The 26,357-nt window shown below is 47.4% G+C and overlaps 1 protein-coding gene and 1 long non-coding RNA gene across 3 annotated transcripts in view; both read right to left on the bottom strand.

The window, feature by feature from the left end:
- The window catches only part of LOC135827738 (uncharacterized), a 192,470-nt gene extending 178,778 nt beyond the window's left edge, over positions 1-13,692 (bottom strand). Inside the window, exon 1 of one of the 2 annotated variants that reach the window (XM_065340189.1) lies at positions 13,569-13,692. The gene's annotated coding sequence lies outside the window, so the exon portion shown is untranslated. Of the gene's footprint in view, positions 1-4,573; positions 4,727-13,568 lie in introns of those variants that run through there. The other variant, XM_065340188.1, reaches the window with a different exon arrangement.
- A 1,106-nt stretch (positions 13,693-14,798) lies between these two features.
- Positions 14,799-19,207, bottom strand: LOC135827342 (uncharacterized). Its single transcript, XR_010555398.1, has 4 exons — positions 19,035-19,207; positions 18,180-18,302; positions 17,150-17,250; positions 14,799-15,213 (listed from the first exon to the last, which is right to left on the bottom strand). It is a non-coding gene; the product is annotated as an uncharacterized LOC135827342 (long non-coding RNA).
- Positions 19,208-26,357: the final 7,150 nt, after the last annotated feature.

Raw genomic sequence — 26,357 nt, 5'->3', positions numbered from 1 at the left:
CAGTACAGCGCCTAGTGAAGGGCTATCACCAGCAAATCGCTGACGAAGAAACTGCAGCTCATGTCGATATCTCCAGTAAGTGAGACCAATCCGGCGGACACACTGTGAAGCTCACAGAGGACAGGGCAAAGGAGCTTACCAAAGAAAACACCAAGTCCTGAAAGAAACACTCGTGCAAAGGACTTTCAGGAAAGTAGCCGAAAAGCCTGGTGCACGGCGATGTAGGTGCAGTACGCACAGGTGCTACATCAAGCGGAAGCTATCACTGCGCTGCATGTAGATCTTGAAGCACCAGCGGCTCGCGTGCGTACGGGTGCTGGTCAGCAAGTACGACAAGCGCAAGAGGCGATTTGAAAAAAGGACACTGATATGGCGTGGGCCTTTTTGTCTCAAACAAAGACGCAGTATTGCGACGAACGGGGTTAACACTTACAGTCAACATGCGGGTAGTCTCACTCAGCTTCGGATGGGGAGGTGACAGGCACGCACTGCCTTTGAGCGTGATTCGAGACGAGGAGAAGTGGAACAAGCTATGAAACGACCCGTGCAGCAGCTGTCCGGATCGTACGTTTTGAGCTCTTCCTCCGGCGACGATAGCGGCGAGGAGGATGATTGTGCAACTTGCTTGAATTTTCGACTGAGTTGCTTGCCGACATGTAAATAATCATGTTTAATAGTGCTTTGTGATCGTGGCTTCCGTGTGTAGCATGACACTTGACGTCTTCTTGGGAGCCTCATGCTTATCCTACAGCACTTGCTGCTTTCCGATGGCATATTATTGGTTGCACAGAGGGTGCTTTTACGCTTGCTGCTTTTTGGTAAGACAGTTAAAAAAAAAAATAATATCACTAAGTGTCTCACCAAAAAATAAGACGAGGGTTACAGTGACTCATGAGCTGCTGAAGTGAAGACAGTAAGGCTGCATTTACACGACAATGATTGAAAACGATTTGCGTTTACACGACAACGAAGTAGGACCTAAACGGAACGAAATCGTTGCGTTTACTACTATCGTTTGCACGACAACGCCCGAAAACGATACCTAAATGGAACGAAATGGAAACGCACTTCAAAGTGTTTTGAAACGTTTTCAAAACGTTTTCGTTATCGTGTAAACGGTGAAAACAGTGAAAACGATTGGAAACGGAGCGCGGTCATGGAAACCATTCCGCGCGGGACTATATTTCGCAGGAAATACCTGACCTTTGCGACCACCAGCACGTACCAACTCCAACTAACGTGCTACTTCCCGCCCTTGCGCAAAGCCAGCACGTGCTAACTCCAGCCTGATAGGCCGTTTTCCGTTTTCGTTTAAACGGTTCAAAACGATTTGCCGTACTCGTGTAAACGGTTTGAAAACGATCCGAGGCTAGCCCGTTTTCGTTTCGTTTCATTCCGTTTCGTTTCGTTTCATCTCCGTGTAAACGCAGCCTTAAGTACTTGTACAGTCATGTATAGTACATGTACATGTACATGCCGTGCACCGTTCAGTCATGCTGACAAAAAAAAGTGCACTACAGACAGTGCAGGGTGCCCACAGTGAAGCCTGGGTACACAGGGTGCACTGAGGTAGCTAGTATAGTGCTTTAGTAGTGAGACTTGCCCCGTCTCACTCACGGCTCGGATCTTTGTACAAGTCATCTATTCGCACTTGACTGACTCACGACTGCCATCAAGATCACACGAGAAGTGCATCGAACCGTGTACTCGGCAAACCTGCAAGAAAGCACCACTCCCTGCTCTATACACAGTGTTTCGGGGAATTCACCCCACACCAGTTGAGCTTGAGTAGGCTGAGGAAGATTGTGCCTGAAGAGCACCACTTATAAAACAGAGAGGTTCCAAGCTATCCAAGAGAGTGCTCAATACTGAGAGGTATAGCTGGTTCAAACAATAGGAGGACACAGAAAAAACGCTACTCTAACCACCAAACCATTTTTCTGCCACAGACAACACGAGAAGGACACCCGCCTATCGTAGTACATTTGGGCCAAGAAGGATGAAGGGAAGGCATGCAGCATTCAATGGGTGGTACACCGCAGAGCAGCGGCCTACAGCAACAAAAGCAAAAGGTGCAACCTGTGCCTGGCGGAAAAATTGGCAATCGCGCAAGCACCCAAGCACCGCTCTCTCAACAAAAGGAGTGAGCTTGTGTCAAAGTGTCGCCACGAGCCTCATGATGCAGTCATTCACGCTTTGCACTGCCGCCATTCACAACTTTTAGATTTGCGCCATGCTGCAGCTATTTACTCTTTGCTTTGTGAGTACAGTTGAACATCGATTATCCGACCACCTCTGGGCAGACAACTGTCAGGCGGTGTTCAGATAAGGCAAATGTTCCGGATAAGAAAAAACTGTCGCTCACACACTTTCAGTGGTTATTACTAGCCGCACGACCTTATTACTTTTTACTTTTCAAAATTTTCGTATTTTTTGAATGGCTCACTACATGCACAGTGCATACTCTACGGCACGTGCGCCCAAAAAAACTGTTATAATCGAATGGTCGGATAGTCGATGTGCGGATAATCGATGTTCAACTGTATATAAACCAATACTGATCCAGATTTCTCATTACTGTTTTTTGATGATCGCTTAGTGCGAGAAACTCGGGAGTAAAAACAATTTCTCTGTCCTCCATATTTTGTAGTCTTTTGGACGCTGGGTCGACTGGTTTTGGTCCGAAAAGGCTGCGATGCAGCGTTCCTCCTTTATTCCCAATCGAACATGGTTGAACAAGCGGTCACGTGCTCCTGGGTGCCCAAATCACCTGGTCACCGTGCCAGCAGGCGACAACTTTCACACCAAGGTTCAACTCGAGTGACAGGACTGCACCCAAAAAAGGTCAAACAGGCTAGTAAGTTGTACCCTGCAGGCACGGTGACCAGGTGACTGGTGTACGCAGGAGCACGTGACCGCTTGTTCAACCATGTTCGATTGGGAATAAAGGAGGAACGCTGCATCGCAGCCTTTTCGGACCAAAACCAGTCGACTCAGCGTCCAAAAGACTACAACATATGGGCCAATGGCGGTCATCCGTGCTTTTATAAGAACGAAATGGCGCTTTTAGTGACATTTTGCATCAAATCCCCATCTAGTAGGGCGCAGTCACCCAGTTTTGGTGGAACTGCGCGAGTTCGATTGGGAATACAGGAGGAAGGGAGCGTCTCAGCTTCCTCGGACCAAGACCATTCAACTCAGCACCCCGAAGACTACAACTGGTGAACACTTGACTTTAGGGTACACTTCCCCTTTAAAGCCTATCTCGAATAGAAGCCTGTTTTGAAAATACGCCTGATTGTCAAGATACATGGTCGGCACATAAGCCTGGTTTTAGTGTTGACACACATACAAATACCTGGTTTGAATGAAAGTCTGGTGTGAATAGAAGTCTGGCCCTTACATCGGCTTCTACAGGAATATGCCCGGCTTTAATACGCGACAGTACAGTAACAAGCATTATCCGCGGGTGCCTACAGGCGCCCCTCGCGCCGCACACAGCACTGGTCTGGCAAACAGTACCAAATGAATCCACCCACAGTCCACAGGCAGTCAATACACATACGGCTGCGGGGATGTTAGATCCCTCTCGGCAGTGTAATTGTCTTCACTGCCCGCCGATAGTCTGCGTGTGTTTTAGTACACGTGTGACGTAGTCAAGGATTTCCAGTCTAGTGAGTGCATTCCATTACGCACTTGAAGCGATTCATGAATCGATTCAAGTGCATTCAAGTCGTTCGACTTCCACGTCATACACGAGCCCTGGAATCAATTCGGAATCAAGTCACCCTATTAACATGGGGTGATGTGAATAGCGCGAATCGATTTATGAGTGGATTCATGAATCGATTCACGGGCAAAATCGAACGCACTCACTGAATACACAGCCGGGTCCAGTGTTAATGCGCTCAATAGAGGAATGGGGAGAGGTAATGTTTCAACGCGATCGTTCACTCGACCATGTGTCAGCCCTGGAGGCTGATGTTTTTACATTTTGGTGAACGGTGGCAAATTCCTGCTAGCTGAGGCTGTCCTGCGAGTCAACTGTATCGCCAAAGTGGTCTATGGAGAGGACAGGCAAGATCGCCCGGACGCCAAAATGACCTGAGTTGCACGAGGGCCAAATACGCATGTGAACGCAAGCCCAAACCAGGGGCAGGATGAGCTCCGGAACGAAAACGAAATGCCAGTTGAGGCGGATGACAAGCTATACTGAGGCATGCCACACACACCATGATCTCTGTGGAAGAAAATCATTGTGAACGGCCACGTTCTATGCTAACACCATATCAAAGGAAAAGAGCTGTAACTCCCGGTGGCGAAAGGCGGGCCCACGCCCCTACATGGCTACTTCCCCTTGTCTAACCCCTAAGACGAAAAAGAAGTACAGTTGCCGGCTGGGGGAATTTTTATAAAAAAAAAGGGGAAGGAGAAGAAAAATCTTCCCAATCCGGGGAGGACATTATTACTGGCTTGACTAACCGTGTGAGAGACGCGTCCGCAGGAAAGATGCGAACATAGTAACACAACATACATGCAGGATGGTGATTCAACGGAGAGCTATGGTACTCACCTGCTAACGATGGCTCGTCCGATTCACGTATACCACTCCGAGTAACTCGTATATTGTCAGCAATCGTAGTTTAGCCTTTCTCTAAGGACAACGATGAGCAAGTGAGCCTTCTGTCCAAAATGTACTTGTATGGATCCAGTGGGACGGGGACTGTGACTTCCTGCCGCACGGAGTACCGGAGTGCAGTGCAGGCAGCGCATGCGCACGGTCTCGCACGAGGACCGGCAAAATCGGGACGAACGAAGCTTCAGACATGGCACGTGCTTGTTGCCAGGAGACGGCCAATGAGCGGCCAGAATAAGCAGTCAAGATCAGTCGATCTTGACCGCTTAGCCGGTCAAGAACAGCAGTCGTACAGCATCGCGCCGCACATGCGCATTTACCATTTTTCGAAGTCCTTGCCTTGGGCAACATCTCCGACGAGGACTAAAAATTTGTCTCCCTTCTCCAAAATTATCATACTCACTACTGTCTTGAACGTCTGCAGGGAGACCAGAAACGCCAACCGACCTTGCAGCTGATCCTGTTTCTCGCGGCGAAACGTACACAAGGGAAGCAGACCTCCACAAGTACATTTTGTACCTGCCCTAAGGCTGCAGCTTCTCAGCACTCGCATTTGAACCTTACTCTGGCAATCATCTAACTCGAAGAACGGGTTTATTCCGAATCCGTCATATTACTGGTACTAACGTTACTACTGCCTTCACTGTACTTGAATACTTTCATCTCAAAACTGGAAAGTTCCGACCAAACAAATAGCTGTTTGTTATGATCACTGCACACAATGTGACATCAACTCATTTGCCGTCAAGGCTTTCTTTCTGTTTGAATCTGTACTGGGCCTTGTTGTTTGTGAGGTGGGCCTTGTCTGAAGCGCAATCCTACACAGTTGCGTCGGGCATGCCGCTCTGATCAGGCCCTCGGTCATGTGAGTAATCTTGCCCTCGGTCGCGACGCCCTCGGGGCTACGCCCCTTGGGCGTCGCGACCTCGGGCAAGATCACTCACAGACCTCGGGCCTGATCAGAGCATCATGCCCTCGCAACTGTGTAGGATTATGTATGTACTTTTTGTAGTCTACAGGCGCCTAGGCCTAGTCTATGTCCTACGTGGCCTAGTAGAGGTGCGTAGGGTCAAATCATGTAACGACGTTACGTCCTTTGACTCGTTTTCTTACATAATGTATGTAATCAAGCACGCTCAGGAGGTCATGATGGCTGAATCTTGCCCGAGCCTGCAGCCCAAGGGCCGTAGGCCCGAGGGCTGCAGGCAAAGGCAAGATTCAGCCATCATGACAGACAGAGCGTGCTTGATTTGATTTCTTACAGCGCGAAGCAACATATTAGGGAAGGTCAAAGGTGGAAAGGTCGAAAGGTCGAAAAATTATTCCCGAAATGACGTCAAACGGTCCGAACATTCCCGAAATGACGTCAAACGGTCCTGATGGCCTGATTATGCCCGCGGCGGGAAGATCGCCTATTGGCCATGGCCCCGGCGACGATCACGTGTCATGTAAGAAAAAACTAATCTTTATTATTTTCAGGATTACCCAAAATAAAGCATGATACGTGTACGTGATCATTTTCCGGGCCATGGCCAATAGCTGGTCTTCCTGCCGCGCGGGCATAATCAGGCCATCAGGAGTCATTCAGGACCGTTTGACATCATTTCGGGGATTTCAGGCCCGTTTGACATCATTTCGGGAATTTCAGGACAGTTTGACGTCATTTCGGGAATAATTCGATCTTTCGACCTTTGACCTTCCCTAATATGTTGCTTCGTGCTGTAAGAAATCAAATCAAGAGCGATGTGTCTGTCATGATGGCTGGATTTTGCCATTGCATGCAGCCCTCGGGCCTACGCCCTTGGCTGCATGGGGTATGTCGCTGGCGTGCCCACAGCCGGCCCCACACAGCCTTGAGGCTTGAGCGTGATTCGTGGGGAAGTGTGTGTGTGTGTGTTGCTCCCCACATTGCATTGGGAGCTCGCGGTTTTCCTGCCGACTTGAATACCGGTAGATGACTTGCACAAAGATTGTCTGGGTTCGAGACGGGGCAAGTGGACGTTCAGACTCTGACTTCTCGACCTTTTGAGTTTGAGACTTTCACTTTTTGCCTGACGAACGCTGAGCTAGTTTTTGGCTAGAGTTGTTTTGATTTGGCTGGTATCGTCATGCCGAAGCACTGCTGCGCTCCTGAATGCACTAGCAGACGAGGGATGGAACTGGGGCTCCCATTCCATACGTTTCTTTCCGAGCCATTAAGGCAGAAAAATTAATGGATTCATGCCATATGGAGATGAGCTTGAATGGGGGAAAATGTTAGTATCATTGGTGTATGTAGGCTCCAGCAAGCACGTCGTGGTCCTGAAGTGCAACTACTTACCCGCAGTGGAAGGGAAGGTAAGGACAACGACAGTTTGTGGACGTCTGAGAAAGAACTCGATTCCCTTTGATTCGGCTGCACTAGCTCCAGAGCGACCCTCTCGTGAGGACAGAGTGCGTAGAGGCCAGGAACCTGCCGAGTCGTGAGTGGAAGCCTAAACCACGAAAATGAAGGGTGAAAGGACCGAGCGTGAGATCCAGATGGCCTTCAGTAGTACTTCAAGTAGTATCTGAGCTGAAGGAGAGAACAAGTGTGCTGCAGAAACGCCGCGAAGTCCTCAGGCCTGATGTGGTTCTAGCTACTGTTGAAGTCTCGCTTGTTCCGTTCCATATGAATATTTCTGAAATTAATCAACCCTGACTACGAGCAGCTGCAGTTTGGGTAAGGCTCGCAAACTATGATTGGATCAGGGAGTGGTGGAAAGTCACATAATTATAACCCTCCATGAATGGCTGCTAATGACGATGATGCGGCTCCGGCTGGGTCTTATGGGAAAAGTAGCTTGCATACCTGTTTAGTTGTAACGATGCATCAGTACCCCATGTACTGAAGATATGACTGACCTATTATGTGTCTCCTCCTGGGGAGGACGTGGAACAAAAAATGCCAAAGTGTGTCTGATGCACGTCACAGTCTGCTGAGTATGTTCATCGTTGTGGATGTAACAGAACTGCGCTGTGAGGTACCTTCTGCCTTGGACCTGCCGTTGAGCCACTTCTCTTCTTACAAATTCCATACAACGGTGAAAGGACATGTTAGAGCATCATCAAACGGTGCATTCACCTTGAATGTGGCCTCATCATATACATGTACTGGCTCCATTGCCGACAGTAGTTCACATTTTGACGGGGGGGGGGGGGGGGGGGGGCGCCGGGACGCTACGTAAGGAGTGGCGAGAACCATTGGAGCACTCATGATGCTGGTTAGCGGCGACGTACGTGAATGTCAGGAACGGGAACGCAACCGCACTACTGTACAGGACAGGAAGCGATGGAAGAGTAGAATCTGTTCAACCATCCATGCTGTGCACAGGGACGCGAGCTTTAAAATGGCTACATTTGAAATGTGAACAGGCGATGGCGTCGTGTGGCGATGAACACAACTGCAACTTTTCCAATTTCAGCATTTCGAACACTATGCTTCCCATGGCTCACATGACGGAGTTGGACTTTACCAACCTAGGTTTATCATTTGCTGTATTTATGGATAGTCCTTGAGTTTTTCAGATGAACTCTATCTTTTACCTGTTGTTCCTTTAGAATGGCACAACGGTGAACGTCCATGGCTGCTTTCTTGGTGTTCATAACAGACTGGTATTATCAGATTGATTCCGCTTTATTTGAGAAGATATAGAGAAAGGAAGTCCAGAAACGTCAACCCCAAGGGCTACGGCCTGTGCTTTACGACTCGCATCCATCGACGCTGACCGTCGCAATCACTGCTGCATGCATGTTGTGCTGTGCGAATCGTATACGATTTTTCAGCTCACCGAAGCCTTCCCCGCAGCAGGCTCCTATATCCCGTAACGGTTAGCGTTACGTTGAATATGAACTAGGTTAGCACAGTTATCCTTTGTTCTTCTGATGGCCGTGTGTAGCATGACGCTTGACGTCTTCTTGGGAGCCTCATGCTTATCCTACAGCACTTGCTGTTTTCTGATGGCATATTATTGGTTGCACCGAGGGTGCTTTTACGCTTGCTGCTTTTTGGTAAGACAGTTTTTTTTTAAATAATATCACTAAGTGTCTCACCAAAAAAATAAGACGAGAGTTACTGTGACTCATGAGCTGCTGAAGTAAAGACAGTAAGGCTGCGTTTACACGACAACGATTGAAAACGATTTGCGTTCACACGACAACGAAGTAGGACCTAAACGGAACGAAATCGTTGCGTTTACTACTATCGTTTGCACGACAACGCCCAAAAACGATACCTAAACGGAACGAAATGGAAACGCACTTCAAAGTGTTTTGAAACGTTTTCAAAACGTTTTCGTTCTCGTGTAAACGGTGAAAACAGTGAAAACGATTGGAAACGGAGCGCGGTCATGGAAACCATTCCGCGCGGGACTATATTTCGCGGGAAATACCTGACCTTTGCGACCACCAGCACGTACCAACTCCAACTAACGTGTTACTTCCCGCCCTTGCGCAAAGCCAGCACGTGCTAACTCCAGCCTGATAGCCCGTTTTCCGTTTCCGTGTAAACGGTTCAAAACGTTTTGCCGTACTCGTGTAAACGGTTTGAAAACGATCCGAGGCTAGCCCGTTTTCGTTTCGTTTCGTTTCGTCTCCGTGTAAACGCAGCCTTAAGTACTTGTACAGTCATGTATAGTACATGTACATGTACATGCCGTGCACCGTTCAGTCATGCTGACAAAAAAAAGTGCACTACAGACAGTGCAGGGTGCCCACAGTGAAGCCTGGGTACACAGGGTGCACTGAGGTAGCTAGTATAGTAGGCCTTGGCGGATAATGCCGGCAGAAAAATTGGCAGAATTCGGTACTTTTTCTGGTAAGTTTCATGCATGTTTGGTATGTGGATAAAGAAATGGAGCAGAATTCGAGGAATTGCCCGCCATAAGGTTTGTATGGTTCTGCCAATTTCGGTGCAAAAAAAGCAGAATCTGCCACCTTTTCGAGCATTATCCGCCAAGGCCTATAGTATAGTACTTTAGTAGTGAGACTTGCCCCGTCTCACCCGCGGCTCGGATCTTTGTGCAAGTCATCTATTCGCACTTGACTGACTCACGACTGCCATCAAGATCACACGAGAAGTGCATCGAACCGTCTACTCGGCAAACCTGCAAGAAAGCAACACTCCCTGCTCTACACACAGTGTTTCGGGGAATTCACCCCACACCGGTTGAGCTTGAGTAGGCTGAGGAAGATTGTGCCTGAAGAGCACCACTTATAAAACAGAGAGGTTCCAAGCTATCCAAGAGAGTGCTCAATACTGAGAGGTATAGCTGGTTCAAACAATAGGAGGACACAGAAAAAACGCTACTATAACCACCAAACCATTTTTCTGCCACAGACAACACGAGAAGGACACCCGCCTATCGTAGTACATTTGGGTCAAGAAGGATGAAGGGAAGGCATGCAGCATTCAATGGGCGGTACACCGCAGAGCAGCGGCCTACAGCAACACAAGCAAAAGGTGCAACCTGTGCCTGGCGGAAAAATTGGCAATCGCGCAAGCACCCAAGTGTAGTATCCCTGCCCGACCATACGGAAGCAATACGGAACTTGACCTTATGTATATTAATTTTAGTGTATCTCCGCATATAAGCGCACGGCGTCTGCTGCATAAAAGCTGCTGCGCATTTCTGTTTTAATTTGAGAGATTAGATAGCAACGACAAAGCTAACTCGAAGAAGAAGTAGTCAACCTCTAGGTGAACACCGGAGAGAAAGTTATTTATTTGCCGCTTCTTCTTTCACTAATAATTATATCCCAGGTGTGTACCTGAGAGAAGAGAAGAATAAAACGAACTCTTGTTGATTACACCGCGCCTACCACTCGGCTACCTGTTACACAAGCACCGCTCTCTCAACAAAAGGAGTGAGCTTGTGTCAAAGTGTCGCCACGAGAATAGATACTATCTTCGGAAATTCAAACCATCCACAGCCATCACCTATTTAAGTAAGAGACAGCCGGCTCCAGTTGTTGTCACCTTTCACCACTGCTGTCATTCGCCCTTTTGCTTTTGGATTTGCCTCATGATGCAGTCATTCACGCTTTGCACTGCCGCCATTCACAACTTTTAGATTTGCGCCATGCTGTAGCTATTTACTCTTTGCTTTGTGAGTACATGTATATAAACCAATACTGATCCAGATTTCTCATTACTGTTTTCTGATGATCGCTTAGTGCGCGAAACTCGTGAGTAAAAACAATTTCTCTGTCCTCCTATTGTTTGAGCACCACTTTGATAGTGCTCTCCAGACACAAACATCACCAGGGAAACAAACTTACAGAGACGATCCGTTTCCAGCAGGACAAACACCTCGTGAACACCAGATAGCAGCGTGAGTCAGTGTTGCTCATGGAGGAACTTGGACGTTTTTCGTTCTTCAGTGGAGCAGAAGTATAGCGGTTTTCTCCTGGCACACTAAAGACCATGAATGATTAAATTGTCTTGGACACGCAGCGACACCACGTGACTATGGCGCAAGCTCATCCTCAGGTGCCTAGGCAACGGCGGATACTGCTAGCAATATAACTAGCATAATGACCTATGTGGGGAGGACCGGTACTGCCCTAACATAGAGTACAGTAAAACCTGTCAAGGCGACCACTCGGATAAGGCGACCACCTGTCCCTGAAGACCAATGAAACCAGGACCAAGGGATTTTTTTATTCTTTTATTCCACGTTGGCGTGACGCCAATAAGGATGATTGTTAAGTGCGATAGAACTGGTACTAGCCAGAAACAGCTAGATGGAAATTAACCGGGGAGGCAAGAAGCAATGGATCATGAAAAACAAGCGAGGGGCAATAACGTTAGCAGGGGTGATCGAGATAGTTAAGTACACGTTCGAGATATCAGAAACCAGGGGGATGCGCGGAGCAGGAACAGGTACTGCTAAAAAAAAGACCGGATGCATTGTTTCGGAGAGAATTTCTATGAGGTTGAGTTGTGACGTCGATAGGGAGTGAGTTGTAGAGGGTGAGGGCACTGTTGATGGGGGAATCTCGGTGCCTGTTTGTGTGTGCGTGCCCAATGGAGTAGGTCCTTGTCTGTCGAAGGGTGTATGGTTGGTGTTGACATTGTGGTGCAAGTTGTGGTTGTTGCAGGTGTGGTGGGGAGGTTTGGTGAGGGATGCTATTTCCAGCCAAATCATCCTGGATAAGGAGACCAGCTGGTAACAGAGACCACATTTTCAAGGTCCCTTGATCGGTCGTCTTAGACATGTTTCATTGTATCCAAATGTGACCTTGCCTAGCACAATCAATGCGTCCAATTAGCCAGAGATGTCCAGTCTGAAGGCACCACCATGAAAAGTAGTGCTATTATTAGAGCTCAGAGAGACACACTGCTGCTCCCCGCGATGCTGGCTGCCCTCTATACTGATGTAATGACAGTGTCAGCATTTTTTTGGTGTTCGCCCTGTGATACTGGCATATTCCGAGTGACTCCAGAGGGATGTCACTATTCCTACCGCGAGGATTGCCATTTCTGTAGCACTATCAGCCCTGCTAGCATTATAACTAGCTCAAACGCTTCAAATAACTAGCAGTGCTAATAGCACAATTTCCACATATACCGTATTGTCTTGTGTTAAAGCTTATCTTGAATAGAAGCCTGTTTTGAAAATACGCCTGATTTTCAAGATACACGGTCGGCACATAAGCCTGGTTTTAGTGTTGACACACATAGAAATACCTGGTTTGAATGGAAGTCTGGTGTGAATAGAAGTCTGGCCCTTACATCGGCTTCTGCATGAATACGCCCGGCTTTAATACGCGACAGTACGGTAATACGCATTATCCGCGGGTGCCTACAGGCGCCCCTCGCGCCACACACAGCACTGGTCTGGCAAACAGGACCAAATGAATCCACCCACAGTCCACAGGCAGTCAATACACATACAGCTGCGTGGATGTTAGATCCCTATCGGCAGTGTAATTGTCTTCACTTCCCGCCGATAGTCTGCATGTGTTTTAGTACACGTGTGACGTAGTCAAGGAGTTGCAGTCTAGAGAGTGCGTTCCATTACGCAATTGAATCGATTCATGGATCGATTCAAGTGCATTCAAGTCGTTCGACTTCCACGTCATACATGAGCCCTGGAATAGATTCGGAATCAATTCACCCTATTAACATGGGGTGATGTGAATAGCGCGAATCGATTCATGAGTGGATTCATGAATCGATTCACGGGCAACATCGAACGCACTCGCTGAATACACAGCCGGGTCCAGTGTTACTGCTCTCAATAGAGGAATGGGGAGAGGTAATGTTTCAATCCGCGATCGTTCACTCGACCATGTACGTTTTTTACATTTTGGTGAACGGTGGCAAACTCCTGCTAGCTGAGGCTGTCCTGTGAGTCAACTGTATCGCCAAAGTGGTCTATGGAGAGGACAGGCAAGATCGCCCGGACGCCAAGAATGACCTGAGTTGCACGAGGGCGAAGTACGCAAGTGAACGCAAGCCGCCAAACCATGGGCAGGATGAGCTCCGGAACGAAAACGAAATGCCAGTTGTGGCGGATGACAAGCTATACTGAGGTATGCCACACACACCATGATCTCTGTGGAAGAAAATCATTGTGAACGGCCACGTTCTATACAACCACGATATCATAGGAAAGGAGCTGTAACTCCCGGTGGCGAAAGGCGGGTCCACGCCCCTACATGGCTACTTCCCCTTGTCTAACCCCTAAGACGAAAAAGAAGTACAGTTGCTGCCTGGTGGAATTTTTTTTTTTAAGGGGGAAGGAGAAGAAAAATCTTCCCACTCCAGGGAGGACAATATTTCTGGCTTGACTAGCCGTGTGAGAGACGCGTCCGCCCTTTCCCTGCCTCACAGGCGCAGGAAAGATGCGAACATTATAATACAACATACATGCAGGATGGTGATTCAACCGAGAGCTATGGTACTCACCTGCAAACGATGGCTCGTCCGATTCACGTATACCACTCCGAGTAACTCGTATATTGCCAGCAATCGTATTTTAGCCTTTCTCTCAGGACAACGATGAGCAAGTGAGCCTTCTGTCCAAAATGACTGCGTACTTGTATGGATCCAGTGGCAGTGGGACGGGGACTGTTACTTCCTGCCGCACGGAGTGCAGGCAGCGCATGCGCACGGTTTTGCACTGGGACCGGCAAAATCCTGCAAGACTTCGAACGAAGCGCAGTCTATGATCTACGTGGCCTAGTTTGTACTACTACTCAGAGTAGGCTAGGCTCAAATCATGTAACGACGTTACGTCCTTTGACTCGTTTTCTTATGACACGTGATCGTTTCCCGGGCCATGGCGAATAGCCGGTCTTCCTGCCTCGGGCATAATCAGGCCATCACTGGCATCACTTGACATCATTTCGGGAATTTCAGGACTGTTTGACGTCATTTCAGGAATAATTCGACCTTTCGACCTTTGACCTTCCCTAATATGTTGCATCGTGCTGTAAGAAATCAAATCAAGCGCGATGCATACAGGCGATGCGCCGTTTTGCGAAAAGTCGACGTTTAGAGGTAGTTTTATTATCCCAAATGCCAAAGCGCGGGAAAATTCAAATGCAAACAGCTGCATTTTGGAGACGTATTTTTTATCGACAGTCGGGCAGTCAATGCCAATTTTCTCAAGAAGAAGAGTATTCAGAGGCATTGTTGTGCATTTTCCGTTGATACTATACGTGTGCCCTAGTGTTTGCATGAGCGAGGGTGGTGGTTTTGCTAAACCGTTCGCATGGCGGGCGGGTTTGTAAGAAGAAAGGCTTCAGCCATTGACGAGCGACGAGAAACCTGTCATTTCGTGCCATTTGAGTTAGCAGTAGCACCGGACAATACTGACACATGTCTGCGGCAGCAAACATAGTGTACTAACGGATCAAAAACAGCCACAATGTGTGTCACTGCGGAAACGGGCTGTAGAGGTGCATTTGCAAAGCTGCTGATTTTCATCGTCTTTCCATGCACAGGGTACGTATCATGCCCTTGGCATAGGCCAAAGCACGAAAGCTTTAGCTGGACACCACCCACAATCTCCACGTGGGTCCCAGTGTACCTGCTGCTGCCGATGAGAACCGCCCTATAAGCGGTTTACCCACCCATGTGTCCTCAATACGACTGAGAATACATCAGAAGTACGCCATAAGCATTGGAAACCTGTACAGTTGAATCCAATTTCGACCAGAATGACTGTATTGGTTGGAAATGCATTGCACCATTCCACTGAAACGTTAACACACAAGAACAGGAAAAGGATGTAACAGAAAACGAAAGAATGTAACACAAAAGATAATCCCAAACCAGCGGAAAAAAAGAACGTGGGAAGAAAAGCACTGTGGCTGGTGTAGGAAGCAAATACTGCAAATACTAGGCTAAACAGGAAGTACCAAATTATGTGGTTGTTGAGCATCTCCTCAGAGTCGACAAAGGGATAACGGAATGAGAGAGACCGACTATTTTTTGTCAAAACTGTCACAAGCCAGCAGCTGGTGATTGTTGAGGAAGGTAGTTACACCACACTGACCGACACCACTGCTGTGGGTAATGATTACGTGCATCGATCATTGTGCAGCACCTGGCAGCAATAAACCAGACAAAGCAGTTCAATACCATGCAGAAGATGAAATGCTTGACGGAGTACATAAGTAGTAGCAGACAAACTGTTACACAATGGAGCAACATTATTTGCTATTAAGGGGCCGTCCGTAAATATCGATGTTTTTTTAGAGACGATATTGGTGCTTCTCTCCCTTGACCCCCCTCCCTCCCCCCAGAAGACGCACATGTACATCTAGATCATGGAATCAATATTTTTGGATGCTCATGAAGTGCCCAGGATGTTGAGGGTCCGGTGTAGGCGTGAAAATCCCGCCGCACTCACGCAATAGCTGCATCGCCTGGGGGGAGCGAACCGGGTTGGCGCTGCAGTGCTCACAGCCATCGTGTACTGGTGTAGACAAAGTACGCTCGGGCTTGAATTTTTTCAAATCCTTGTTCAGACAGTGAAGACTGGAAACTCTTGTGGAGTTCGTCCGTGTTTGTTCGCACTGCCTCTACGTCTTGAAAAAGGTCTCCTGCAGGCATCGTTCGGCCGATTTCCACAATCAATAGCTCATTCTTTTGCTCTTGAAATTCGCCATGGGCGTACAGCTTCCAATTTTTGATTTTGTTCTCGTGTCGCGAGTTTTAGCTCCGCGAACGGAAGCTGGTTTCACATTTCTTGTATAGCCATTTAGACGTCCGCGTGCAGGGATCGGCGAAACTTACATCGATATTTTTCTGATGCTCGAAAAGACGCACATGGCTCAAACCCCCTCCCCCCCCCCCCCCAGACGCACCAATATCGTCTCTAAAAAAACATCGATATTTACGGACGGCCCCTAAAATGGCATAAATATATTATTACTTTGACGAATACCCGACACATAACATTCCCGCTACAAGCATTACTAACTCTACTGTCCCTGATGCAGGAGGGACTAGTGGCACACATTCCTACTGCATACCCCAAAGCTAAGAAAGGTGGCATCATGCTCATGTGAGCCGTTTGGGTACCACCCAAGCTCTGCACCAGGCTCTGTCCAGGTGCCTACACACAACCCTGGAGGATGAATGCAACCCCAAAACACGATGTAGTAAAGGGCAAGTCTATGGACACAGCTGTCAAAGTTATCCACCAAATTGACCTACAGCAGGCCAATGTACAGTGGAGGAGAGTACCGAGAAACTAAGAATAAAGGACTTATTGCTTGTTTGTCAGACGATCCACCCCAAGCTATGGTCATGAGGGTGGACAATATTGGATGGTGACAATTCCACCTCGCTCTCGTTTTCTCCCCTGGAATGAAGCTTCACACACATACCTGTAGTACCTGTGGTGTCTACAAGTAGTATAAACAGTCCTTCACTTACTCCACTGCTTTCTATAAAAGCCTGTCTTATGCAGAAGCCTGTTCTGAACACAAGCCTGAGTTCCAAGATAGGCAATTAGCACTGTCCTCGGGGAAAATTGCGGAAAAAATCGCAAAAAACGCGGCATAATATGGCATAATTTGCGGTGAATTTGCGGTAAATATGCGGTGAATAATATTGAAGTGCGGCAATTTTCAGTGAGTATGTAGTGAAATCAATCAGTTACAAGTCTCTGGTGTAAGCACTCGTCATATTTGAGTAAAAAGCCGCCATGATGAGACGTTGCTGACCGAACAGTGCACTGTGTGTACGTGTAGTGCAACAAAAAAGTTCAAAAAACGCGGGAAAATCGCGGAAAACGCGGTCATTTAAAAAATCGCAAAAAAACGCGGAAAAAAACGCGGCCGCGGAATCGCAATTTTCCCCGGGGACAGAATAGTGTGGATTTTGCATCGGCAACCATAAAAAGTTTGGTTTGACTACAAACATAATGCAACATAATGTAAATAGAGGCCTAGCCACCACACCGGCTTCTACAGAAATACGCCTGCCTGGCTTTCATAAACGACATTACAGTAAGTCATCCAGTTCGCACTCACCCACTTCAGTTGGTGCTTGCAGACGTGTTAGACACATACAGCCAGTCAAGTACACTTGCAGGGATCTTTTCTCAATGGGGAGTAACGGCTGGCCATAATACCTACAATACATACAGAATAACAATGGTGAACATAGCAAAAGGGAAAGGCATTCAAGACCTGCAGCTCCATGTATACATGCCGAGTGTAAGCGTGGTGTCTGTGGACAAAATCGACAAAGAGGTACCCTGGCAACAAAATGTAGTGCCAGGATGCCAGCAGAAGGCTACGTGGCACACCAGTCCAAATCAACTACCATCCAGTTGTCACATTAGAGCCCAATTGTTGAAGTTCCACGGCCATTTGCCTGCCACATGCCAATCACAACAAGCACTGAGGAAGAAACTGAGACAAAGCGACGTCGAAGCAAAACACTAACACAGACAGGCGGGTTCCCCACACAGTGAAACTTCAGTATGAAGTACTAGTAGTACCAAGAGTCCATGACGTCAAGAGTATGCGACTGCACGTGGGTTCTGGCACTGCGCTCGGCCCACATTACGTATCCACGAACTGGGGAATCAGCCCATAGTCCGCAAATCAGAGTTGCACGCTTGTGGGTTGTGGGGTTGGGTTATGCGGACACCTGACAGTATGGATATACATGTAACATACTACGGGATATAAAGTACTTGTACTATTATGCAGAACCTTGCAGCATGCAATACGCTATATCGGTACAGACCAATTTGGTATTGGAGGTTTGCTGTACAGTGTACTGAAGTATCACTGCAATGCTGAATTGCCAATACATGTACATGTAGTGGAACATGAAGCTGTACAACCAGTTGACGTGTATTTGTGACGAAATCTCACTACGACTGCAAGACTCAAAATGTACAACAAACATGTAATTTGATGGGGATCTTTCACCGAGGAGTCAGGTGATGGCGGTGCCGTAAAACCTACACGTGGAATTCAGCTGAACTGGAATTGTTGTCTCTGGAGTATTGCATAATTTAAGCAACAACATCTACTATCAACTACCCACCTCTTCAAGGTAGGGATGGTGAAGAACCAATGACCAAGTCATGGTGTGGGGCTCTGACAAACATCTTGCAGCAGTCAGACAGCCTGTCACAGGCCTGACAAAAGGCTGTGGGTGCAAGTCCGGCTGCAGGATCATACAATACGAGTGCAAAAAGGCAAATCTGTTATGCAGGCCAGGGCTAAAATGCCACACTTTCAACAACACCTCCGCGAGGGAAGAATCCAACAGTTCCAGAAAGCAAAAAGTTGTTTAATTTGAGGAGACTGAAAAGCAAGAAACCAGCAACGAATTGGACCAAGATTGAGTCAATGTGCACACAGGTGATGCGTGCGTGTTATTGTTTACTGGATTTATGGCGTATATGCTAGAAACATGGAATGCACTACGAATTCTGACCTGAAATACACAAATATACACATTTGCCCGAGTTTCAATGAGCATGGATAGATGTGGAACACAATACTTCCACTGGAAATGGTTATATACCGGGAACACAATCCATCTGCTGCTAGATGGGCGAGAAACTATTGTAACCTGGGATATATTGAAACTTAGGTGTGATGAAATGTCACTTTCGTGGATTTTACACGTATTACAAAAAAATTCTTTCATTTCGTGCCATTTGAGTTAGCAGTAGGTCTGGACATAGGCATGACCAAATCTTTACACAGGTTGGTTGGGACTATCTTTCTGCTATCTCGGATATTGTGTAAGATTTGATGGAGTCCATTACTGGCTGAATACCAAAGGAGGGAGGAAATTTCTACGACTGTACTGTAAGAAAACGACAACACGAAACTTCCCAATGGCTCAATAGCTGACCCCAAAAATATTATGGATCACTTTAGTACTTACTCAAGTCACATCGAATTCCTTATCGGCGGGCTCCAGGCAGTGGAACGCCTCCAGTGGGTCTGAATGTTCGACAACGTCAGCCATTACTTCTTCACGGAATCGTCATCTTCACCTCTGTACAAAATGAGCTGACCGGGATAATAAAAAACGGCTTTTTTTCGCTCTGGCGCATCGACTGCATAATCCTACACAGTTGCGAGGGCATGATGCTCTGATCAGGCCCGAGGTCTGTGGGTGATCTTGCCCGAGGTCGCGACGCCCAAGGGGCGTAGCCACGAGGGCGTCGCGACCGAGGGCCTGATCTGAGCGGCAAGCCCGACGCAACTGTGAAGGCCCACCTCACAAACCACAAGGCCCAGTACAGTAGAGAGATCCAAACAGAAAGAAAGCCTTGACAGCAAATGAGTTGATGTCACATTGTGTGCAGTGACCATAACAAACAGCTATTTGTTTATTATTATTATTATTGAACTTCATGGAGAATTTCAAAGTTTTAGGAAATTAGAGGCCACATGCCACGTACTGCTCTTTTCTCTCCGAAACTCAACACTTGCAAGCCAGATATGAAAGAAAGAAAAATCATCAGTCACACCACCGGGACTCGAACCAGGGACCTTGCTATTCGCGAGCAATGCTCTAACCAACTGAGCTACAGTATGACTCTTATCCACAGTGATGGTAAATCTATCCTTCTTCGATCGATCCACATCTGGCTTGCAACATACTGGCAACTCACACCAATCAAGAGAGCCCTCGGCCATTCGCTTGATATCATGGGGAGCGCATCAAACTATGTCCACTGCGAGCAAATACAAATTGCAATTTCAAATTTGGACTTCATGGAGAATTTCAAAGTTTTAGGAAATTAGAGGCCACATGCCACGTACTGCTCTTTTCTCTCCGAAACTCAACACTTGCAAGCCAGATATGAAAGAAAGAAAAATCATCAGTCACACCACCGGGACTCGAACCAGGGACCTTGCTATTCGACCCTGGTTCGAGTCCCGGTGGTGTGACTGATGATTTTTCATTCTTTCATATCCGGCTTGCAAGTGTTGAGTTTCGGAGAGAAAAGAGCAGTACGTGGCATGTGGCCTCTAATTTCCTAATTATTATTATTATTATTATTATAGACAACACCTCATGGCATGAGAAGAAAATCAGCCAGTACGGGAGATGTGGGTGTTAACCAACCATGGTGAAAAAAAGAAGAAAAGGAGAAAAGTAATGGTCAAGACGGAGAAGCATGGGAGGGACAGGTGATGGTGAATCTAGTGAGCAGATTTAAATGCGTCCAGGGTACTGGCATTGCGCGTAGTAGCGGGCAGCGCAAGCCAAGCAGAGTAAGCAACAAAGAGTGGAGAGCGTACAAGGGAGGACGTTTTAGCCAAAGGGAGGGCAACAGAGCATCTTGTCTGGGAGCCATCTGTGATTCGGAACCAGTTATACACGCTAAGATGAGGAGGATGTAGAGCTAGTTTAAATTTGTGAGCAAAAGTGCAAATTAATTTTTGACGGTGGGTCGACAGTGGGCAAGCATTTGCAAGGACATACAGGGAAGCAGAAGAGTAGAGAGGGGGTAGACTAAACAGGATACGAAGAAGTTTTCTATGGTGGATTTCGAGACGCTCAGCGAGAACCGAGGACAAGCCACACCAGCTAACAGCAGCGTACATGAAAAGAGGCAGGATGTATAGTTTGTAAAACAAAATTTTACATTTGACAGGAAGATGGAAACAATGGGGACGTATAACACCTAGGGCAGAGCTTGAACGGCTGCAAAGAGCATCAAAGACTGCTAAGACCAAGAGAGACGATCATCAAGCATTATTCCCAGGTGTTTATCGTTGGAATAATAATAAATAATAATATTGGCGGGATCCGCGTCGGCATCGCTTGAATGTTCAGAAACACACAAACTAGCCTTCGCATCCGCAGGCCACCACTATGCCTGTTAACCTTAGTGGCGAATGCAGACCTCACAAGTGAGTCAGGGGAGAGGAGGTTAGTCTCTCAACCAATCGGGCGTGTAACGGCCCATAACCCTGTAAACTGCATCCTTGTTATTCTCACTCCGAGCTGTGAGTACCCAGTTGACCGTGGGTGTCGGCGCAGTTCAACACGCGCAAAAAGTCTTTTTACACGCTCCCTGCTACCAGCGCGGGTCTTGAACTCGGGACCTCATGATTCGCAGGCAGGCCTGCAAACCAATCGGCCATATGCGTTGGTATAGTTGGAAACAACCTTTATAGGTTCTGGGAAATCAGGATTGTGTAAAAGTGACATGGATGAGATTATATTGGGGGAAGGAACATTATTTCGGTTTTAGTCAGGTTGGGTCGGATTGGACTTTCCTTGTCAAGCAAAGTCGTTCTGGAGGCGGTCCGTGCCCTTGCTGCTGACCGAAGCGGTTGGGTGGGCATCTGTGCCCGAGTGGTGTTGGCACCCTAGTTGTTGTCTTCTTTTCGCATATTTCTTCTTTTTCTGAAACTGTTATGGTCTTTTGTATCTATTCGAAGTGGCTTATGCGAACATTTTTGGCTGCTTTGCATGATTTGCATGCCCATTAATGCAGCTGCAGGCCATGCTGATGTCTCCGCGAACAATCACATAATAATAATAATGGGTCTAAGTCGCCATGTTTGCATCCAGCGTAGGACACTGCATATCTGAGCCGACACTCGAGGTACAAGAGCCGCTGAGGACGAGGATGCTGACAGTAGGGTTGTATCATCAGCAAATAACGAGACACCTGGGTACATGGGTCTATAGAGGGTAAATCATTTACGTATCATGCTACGAACAAAAGAGGTCCAAGTATGGAGCCTTGGGGAACTCCAGAAGACACTGGTAGGGGATCAGAGTTGATGGAGAGGGCAGAAACAAACTGTGATCGGCTACTCAGATAGGACTCCAGCCAGGCCAGAGCAGGGCCAGACACACCAAAGACAATATGTAGCTTGGCAAGGAGGCCACGATGCCAGACAGTATCAAAGGCCTCTGCCAAATCAAAGAAACAGAGAGCAATATGGTGTCGAGCATCACGAAGGGTGGCAATGTCTTGTACTAGACGAGCTACTTGGTCAGAGGTTGAGTCGTTGCGGCGAAAGCCAGATTGGGAGGGGCTAAGGTGAAATGTGGCAATACAACTGGTCGTAAAATACCTTTTCACATACTTTTCAAAGGGAGCAGAGAAGAGATATTGGACGATAGTTTGAGGCTTGTGATCGGGAGCCTTTGCACTTGTAGATGGGCGTGACCTTAGCGATCTTCCAACGATCAGGAAATACGCCGGAGGAGAAGGAAAGGTTGAATATAAGGCACAGTGGGTACGCCAGAGATGGAGCCAGAACTTTGAGAACTTCATTTGGTAGGGCATCAGGACCAGGGCTTTTGTTGCTTTTTAGTCCTTTTAGGTAGCTGCGAACAGATGATGTGGTGGTATGTATAGAGCGCAGATCAGAAGACACAGTCGCAGAACGTTGCAGAGGTGGTATTGGAGAGGAATGGTCGGCTGGAATACCAGCTGATGTGAATTGCGTATTGAGAGTATTAGCTACAGACTTGGGGTCAGTCACCATCGAACCACTGGAAGCTAATAACGGAGGTATGTCTTGACGTGTACTAGTTGTCCTTTGAGTGCGAACAAAGGTATACAGGTTAGGCCTGGAAGAGGGGTGAGATAGGGTGGTAGTGAGCGAACGTAAATATGCTCGATACTTAGAACGTGACAATGACTTCACTAGATTGCGCTGTTTTTTGTATTAAGAAATATTAGCATAGGTGGAGTACTTCTTACTTAAGCTGTAGTAGTCGTATTTGAGTTTAAAGGGGAAGTTAAGGCAAAAATTGAAATTTCACCAGTTGTAGTCTTCGGGGTGCTGAGTCGAATGGTCTTGGTCCGAGAAAGCTGAGACGCTCCCTTCCTACTTGAATCCCAATCGAACTCGCGCACTTCCACCGAAACTGGGTGACTGCGCCCTACTAGATGGGGATTTGTATGCAAAATGTCACTAAAGGCGCCGTTTCGTTCTTATAAAAGCACGGATGACCGGGATTGGCCCATATGTTGTAGTCTTTTGGACGCTGAGTCGACTGGTTTTGGTCCGAAAAGGCTGCGATGCAGCGTTCCTCCTTTATTCCCAATCGATCATGGTTGAACAAGCGGTCACGTGCTCCTGCGTACACCAGTCAGCTGGTCACCGTGCCTGCAGGGTACAACTTACTAGCCTGTTTGACCTTTTTTGGGTGCAGTCCTGTCACTCGAGTTGAACTCGAGTTGAACCTTGGTGTGAAAGTTGACGCCTGCTGGCGTGGTGACCAGGTGATTTGGGCACCCAGGAGCACGTGACCACTTGTTCAACCATGTTCGATTGGGAATAAAGGAGGAACGCTGCATCGCAGCCTTTTCGGACCAAAACCAGTCGACTCAGCGTCCAAAAGACTACAACATATGGGCCAATCGCGGTCATCCGTGCTTTTATAAGAACGAAACGGCGCTTTTAGTGACATTTTGCATGCAAATCCCCATCTAGTAGGGCGCAGTCACCCAGTTTCGGTGGAAGTGCGCGAGTTTGATTGGGATTCAAGTAGGAAGGGAGCGTCTCAGCTTTCTCGGACCAAGACCATTCGACTCAGCACCCCGAAGACTACAACTGGTGAATTTTTATTTTTTGCCTTAACTTCCCCTTTAATTGCACCTTGGAGATCATTATAATTTTGATAGGGAAGGCCCTACAGACGTTGCCGTCTTGTTACAGGGAACCCTAAGTGCTCTTTACAGAGCGAAACGAAAACGGATAGAATGCTCAATCTGAAAACACGAGACAGGCAGAGAATTCCACCTATCAGCGCCAAGGATAGAAATTAATAGAGAACATGCCATATCTAGTGGTAGCCGCGGGCAAAGAAAGTGAAGAGAATGATTGCCCTCTAGTGCGCCTCTCGGTGCAAGTAGCAGCCGACTTGAGGGTGAACATTGAGGAAAGAAGAGGACTTGTAAGCTGATGAATACAGCGGAAAACAAAAATCCTCAAGTTGAGACGAGATTCGAGGGAGTATAACTTAGCGTGCCGCAAAACAAAGACAGTCGGGGTACGGCGAGGGAGACCAAAAACCTTTTTCATGCTGATATGACTTAAAGTAACAAGGCGAGAGTATAAAGATGGTGTAAGACAGTGAGCATACGAGTTGCCGGCATATTCAATAGTGGATTGGATGAGAGATAAATAAAATATTCGCTTAGTTGTGTGGTCGACTGTACGGCGGCAGCGGCGGAATGCTCCTATCTTCTTATAAACAGATGTACATACATGGTTGACTTGATCCTCAAAGGTGAGGTGTTGGTCAATAATGAGGCCAAGATAATGCGCTGTGGCAGAAGGTCGAATATCGACACCACCGCATGCAATGGTAAGATCCGGCGGAAGAGGCAGAGCCTTCTTCCGAAGCACCATGAACTTCGTTTTCTGGGCATTCAAGATGAAACCAATGCTTCCAAGGTACGTGTTTAGTCTGTTCAACTCACTTATGTAGCAATGATTATGTAGTCAGGTAAATGTACTTCTTGAAGTGCATGACTGTGATATGTATAGCATGCCCAACGTTGCAACTGAGCTGAGGCTGTTCCCAAAATCCTTACTGGACGTACGCGAAGTGAATATCAAACAGACGAAGAGGAGTTTTCCTTTTATGCCATAGGCTCTGGCCATAGCGTCTCTAGCGATACTGAAGTAAGCACTGATCCATATATAAATTTGGACCTGGATGAAGGAGCGGCAATAAACAGAAAGAGCTTGTTCCAAATAACTGCCTTTGCCGAGTCCAGCTCAGCAGACTCGAAAAGAACTAGAATTTCTCATGGACGCAGTACCAAGTAGATACGCTTCGCTCTTCATTGAGATATCTACCATTCTTTCTTTTTTCTCCTTATTTTCTCCCCAACCCTCCTTCCCTGTAACATAATAACAAATTCGCTGCCTTGTCATTGAGCATTTGTGCTCGTTTGGATTAGCGAATTCAAATAAAGTATACAAACATACAAACAAACAAGTCGATTTGAGTGCTCAGCAGCGCGTGTCTTCCTTTCCTGGTGAATCACGTACAGTTTGTCGCGAAGGATTGTAATCCACAGTCAAGTGCTATTGAGAAGAGTATTGTGGCCAATCATAAATTTTGTCTCCACCCAACCTCAGGAGAAGAAGACAGCCAGCAGCAAGCAGAGGATGTAGAGCGGCAAAACAACGTCTGACCACGTGTTTTCAGGATTTCTGCAAATGGGAGGGATCTCGATCTGACATCGTCTCTCAGGAACTGGCCTCACGTGAGCTGTTTCAGATGAAGACATTTTGCATAGAGTGGAAGCAGTGACAGCTTGTCTTCAGGCAGGAATACCACTTCCCATGATAATCTTCCAGCATCCAAATGATCACCAGCAATAATGGTTTCACCTCTGCTGCACGCGTTTGGAACAGTCTTCCACCTGATGCGAGAAACATCACGTCACCCCTCCAGTTCAAGGGTGTGTTGCACGCGTATTGTCTTACTGTAGCATGACAGCAACCCCCTCCCCTGTCTTGAGTACTAGTAGTATGTATTTCGATTTTGACAGCATGTTACAAGGCGAGGACGCGTAGTGCTCCTGACTACAACCATAACCCGGTTGGCAGAGTCCCGGTCTTGCGACCATTTGATTATGGTTGTAGTCAGGAGCACTACGCGTCCTCGCCTTGTAACATGCTGTCCAAATCGAAAAACATGTTAAACTACCTAGCACGGCTTCTGTGTATATAGTAGTATTCAACAAAGGGGCTTCTTTTCTCCCAGTTCCAGATCAAATGTTGGAGCGCCATGATGACAGTTGTGGTTGCAAACAGTCGCTCTTCTGCTTTAGTTATTTTATTAGTAACCAATGAAAGACCTTGAAGTAGAGAGTCAGTCCAGTGGCTACTGCCCGACGGGCAGTGGAATCCGTTCCTGCCCGTCATCAAGTGACGATTCCACTGCCCGTCGTCAAGTGACGACGGGCAGTGGAATCTGTTCCTGCCCGTCGTCACTTGACGACGGGCAGTGGAATCCGTTCCTGCCCGTCGTCACTTGACGACGGGCAGTGGATCCAGTTCCATCACCTTTGAGCAGGCAGGACCGCGCTTTCCAGCCCGCGCTGTTTGATTTGTCATTGGTCAACTCCAAGGCGACAATCACGTGACATACGGGAAGTAGTAATCCTGATGCTCTGATACATGCCGAGGCTGGCTTGATGCACAGTCTCCGGCTCCGGCTAGCTGTATGCTCAGTCTATACATTCTTGATTCTTATCTTCTT

Source organism: Sycon ciliatum, chromosome 11 (genome assembly GCF_964019385.1).
Source record: "Sycon ciliatum chromosome 11, ocSycCili1.1, whole genome shotgun sequence".
NCBI classification, from domain to species: Eukaryota; Metazoa; Porifera; class Calcarea; order Leucosolenida; family Sycettidae; genus Sycon; species Sycon ciliatum.
This window is presented reverse-complemented; position numbering and strand designations above follow the sequence as displayed.